Below are 4,684 nucleotides of genomic sequence, written 5' to 3'. Positions count from 1 at the left end.
GACTTGTGTAGTCGGTGAAGAAAAGGAGACTAAATCTTGCAAAGGGATGTGTCTCTAATATTTCAGGTATTAATATTCGAGAGAACGATGAGAGGATTAAGCTTATTAAAGAAACCATGACAAAGAAGGACATTATAAGGATTCTTAAATCACATGAAAATGTAGACTTGAGAAGCCAAACTCTGAAAGAGTTAGTGAAATATTTAAAAGGAACAGTTAAACTAGATGAAATAGTAGAGACATGTGACAGTATGGATATCAATCGTAGAGGTTATCGTGCTCTCTCTAAATTGTGGTTTAGAAATCTTAAATGCCATAGAATAAGTGCATTTGGTTTGCCTTGGCCTCTTGCAGTTTCAATTGCTAGGACAGCTATGAATTGTAGGATTCTAGATGTTTTTGGGGAGTATATTCATATAGAAGGATCCATGCCCTATGAAAAACATAAAACAAAGGCCTTTTTTGAATACAACACATTTAATAATATTTGGATTGATCTTAAAAGAGTCCAGATTGCAATGGTCCATATGTATAAATTTACTGTTCAAGAATGTGGTGGTATTTTGAAGTTTGCACTAAAATTGGATTAAGCACAGATTCAAAAGGGACAAAAGATGAAAAGAGTCAGCATTTATATCATGAATAGGGCATTGGATTACGGTACCGGCAGGGAACAAGAACAACAACTTAAGATACAATCCGAGATGGAGCTTTGGTGGATTGTTGCGGCCCAAGTACCGACTGAAAGTCATGAAATCTTGAAATGGTTATTCTCTCATACAGGTATTCCTGATATTATAAAGTCTCAAAGAAGGTGAAATTTGATAGTCGATGGTGTTGGTAGTTTTAATGTTGAATGGCATATGAGTGCTGACTTAAAAACTATCAAATGTATGCTTGGAATAAGTAATGGGACCAATGCAAAATATCCTTGTATTTATTGCATGGAGGGTTTGGGATCCAAAGAATGGAGTACTTTGCGGCCATCAAGAAGAGCCCCGACTCGAAACTCTATAGATTTGAGTAAGTTCAAAAATGTGGATGGCTTATGGGATCCTATTCTCTCAATCTCTCTAAGGAACATTCATATTTGTACATTACATGTAGATATTAGAATAATTGATAAGTTGCTTAGACTGCATCTTAACTATGCATATTCAATAAAACTAGTATCTTTGTCAAATAAGTGCATTGATAAATGTGAGGCTTTACTATCAAAAATGGGTTTTCATGGAGGTCAAGTTCACTTGAGAAAGGGTCCAAAAGCCTCAAGGAAAACAAGAGAGGTCTTAGTGGATGTCTCTATGGGGGCTGCAAAAGCTAGACAATTTCTAAGAAATCATACTGGTAAACAAATGAATGCGTTGTGGGAGTGTTGGAGAGAGTTGTGTGTAATCACAACAAATGTGGCTAGAACACTACGAATTGCATTCCTATGAATGGAGGTTTGGAGACGCCTTGACATATTTTTAAAAATGTCCAGGGAAAAAAAGATAACATCTAACTATTCGTAAGAGTATAAACGTTCAATTGTGAATCTTGTTCAAGCAATCAAGGAAGCTTGGGGAGAAAAGGATATTACTTTCTACTTGGTAAGATGGACATAAATTTAAACCTTTCTACTTTGAAAACAAGGTTTAATGATTTAAATTGATTATTGCTTGTTGAGTTGTTACAGCATATTCTTCTTATTCATGGGCCTTATTTTGTGGAAAAGCAAGGGCCTCTAGCAACTTACAGTAGCCAAGGCATGGAGAAATCTCACTACCAAGCATGTATGTGTTTCTTTTGGAGCACTAGATATGGAGGAGGAGCAAAAAAAACCAATGCCCTTCAGGAGTTATTCAATTGGTTTTTTCAAAGACAACTTCAAAGAACACAATAAATGCGGTGGAATCTAAAATACTGATACTATTTTCAAAATGTTATATACATGGCTAGCTTTTAAGAGCCTTTACATTCTCTTCCTCCTCTGGAATTTTTCCTCTATAACATAAAAACTTTATTCTCTTGTATCCAACTATGGATTTGATATCTGTTTTGTTTGCTACTAAAACAACATAAGATGAGTATGCAAGGAAGTATCCATCCTTGGAGGCAAAGAAGTCGGGACCATAACCAAATATTCAGATGGCTACCATCTTTTCCAAAAATATAACTTTGTTCGCATTGTATTGCAAACTTGAGTATCCAAGAAGTCTTGTAAGTGCTTTAACACAGACAATTGGCCATGAGGCCTCCTCTGTGAGAAAGTGCTATGCAAAACCAATAGAATATTGGGATCAATCCTCGATATGTAATGCCCAAGTGCAACATCCTTTAGGGAACTACCACCAACTCTCAATCCTTTGGCTCTTTCCAAGAAATTATCCTCATCTGCAATCTCTAGCTGTAAAAGCAACAGTCAGAATGAAAAAATGAAAATATGTATGTGATTCCACAAAAACAAAAGAATGCATTACCATTTGATTTTCATCACTCTCAAGTTTGCTTGGATTCCATAAGCTAATTGATGTCTCCTTGATATCCTTGAGCTCCTTTACATATTCTAAATTCTTCCTTCCAAAATTGGAGATTCCAAGCTTCTCTTGAAATTGGTCAAACTCTTTGTTAGCAGCTAGTAACTCTCTCTCAACATCTTTAACCTTGCTTAAACATAGGGAAAAAGCATTTGATGCATCTATAAACATATCATTGGACATTTGAGTGTCTAATTTAAGTAAGTCCTCCTTGGACTTATTTTCAACATCCACTATGCCTTTTGCATCTACAAATGCCTCTGCAATAATTGCCAAGCAATAATCTTCTTTCAAATTGAAAAGAGTTTGGAGATCAGACAATAATATGTATTCCTTGTCTTTAATTGGGAAAGTAGGCAAAGATGGAACTATAAGGCTTGAAGGACTGTCAGATGGCTCATCAACCTCTATAGTGGTTTCTTCAATTATAATCTTTGCTTTAAATTCAGCAACATCCAGGTCCTTTGCAACTAATGCTTACATCTAGGTGTCTAGTTGCTCCCCAACATTAACTTCATCTACTATCTCTTTAAGAAGGCAACAACTAGATAATTTTGAGGTTTCTTTATGCTTTTCATCAGATTTTAGAGGGTATTTCACAAGGGCAAATACAATGAATGCAGTAGAATTAAGCATAAGCCTCCATTTTTTTGGGTGTAAAGAGCATAACTCAGCTACATAAATCTATTGAGAGAGTGATAACCACATTTCTTGGTAAACAAGGATTTCTCAGTGCCTGACCTTCCAACAGGGGTGTGAACATACTCCTTGGAATCCAACTGAACAACAGGATATGGCAACTCTTCAAACTCTGCAAAATCTTCATAGTCCTTTGAGAAATTAAGAACTTGATCAAGGTCCCACTCTGGATTGAAAATCTCCCTAGCTGTTGGATAGAAAGTAATGTCAATATTGTTTTCTATGAGAAAATCCAAGAGCTTCTCTGAGGCTGTAACATCTATAATTTGAGAAAGCCCTGGGACCCTCACTGCAGAATTTTAAGCCTTTCCCTTCTTTGAAGCCTTCCTTAACCTTCACTTGTCACTGACATATGAGATGCTATTGAAACATCTGAAGCAACTGACTCCTTTGTCATTGTGGGCTCAAGGACTCTTTTCTTCTTTAAAGATATGGAGGCAGACATGTGTGGCATTTCTATTCCTAACATCTTCTTGAATAAATAGCTATGTAGACTAGTTGCCTATACAATGCAAATATAAATGTATAAAGCTCTCGAAGTGCAACCCTTGCTCCGTGTTGGAAGATCAAATTATATGACGCGAATATAAGCATTTACAAATCTCAAAACTCCACCATCGCATCGTTTCGGTTTGCAAGGTGGCGTGATTCTACACATACAACGTGAAAGAAAGAAAGATGTGTGAGAAAACCTCATGCAAGGACTGGTTAATACGACACGATTAGAGAAAAGTCAGCACCTTCGTATTCACCTTCTCGTGCCTTGCGGAAGGACTTCCAAAATTGCGAAAGAACTTTGGACGAGAAGCGAATACAACTTTGACAGGGGTGGATGTGGTAGTTTCTATGGTGAAGTGGACGAAATGACGTGCGAGTTGGGAATAATATTATGAACGGGGGGTGATGTGGATTATGGAGTACAGGATGTGGGGCCAACAGAGTGGGTGGCGTCAGGGGAACGGGATTATGGACGGATGGGTGTCTGTGATTAAGAGGGGGATAGAGATGGAGACGGAGAATTCAAACTTGAAAGGAGCAGAGGGGAGAAGGAAACGGAGATGGAGCCAAGGGGAAGTGGAAGTTGAAAGTGGCATTGCGTTGAGTAGGGCAGAGAGGAAGACGTTTAGTGTGGGAGGAAATCAGGAGAAAAAATGTGCGAAAATTTTTGACTGGACTTAAATAGGCACGAGGGAATGTTCCAGAAACCCTAATATCACGGCGAATGAGAATATGACACGTGGATATCAACAACCCAAGTATATAAGAACTTCTCATTTGGTGGGAGCGCGAATTCAAACCTTACGTCACGACTGCCATTCGTTTGACAAAACCTTTCGTCATGACTATCGTACGACCGACAGTATTGACAGACCCAATCGACAAAGGTGCCGTACATCTAGGTTGCTCATTCATTTGTGTTTTGTTGGAAGCCCCCAATACAAAGCGATAAGGGGAAAGAAGGAAAT

Source organism: Lygodium microphyllum, unplaced genomic scaffold (assembly GCF_053477565.2).
Source record: "Lygodium microphyllum isolate KBCC unplaced genomic scaffold, Lygodium_microphyllum_v1.1.10 scaffold_185, whole genome shotgun sequence".
Taxonomy (NCBI): Eukaryota; Viridiplantae; Streptophyta; class Polypodiopsida; order Schizaeales; family Lygodiaceae; genus Lygodium; species Lygodium microphyllum.
This window is presented reverse-complemented; position numbering follows the sequence as displayed.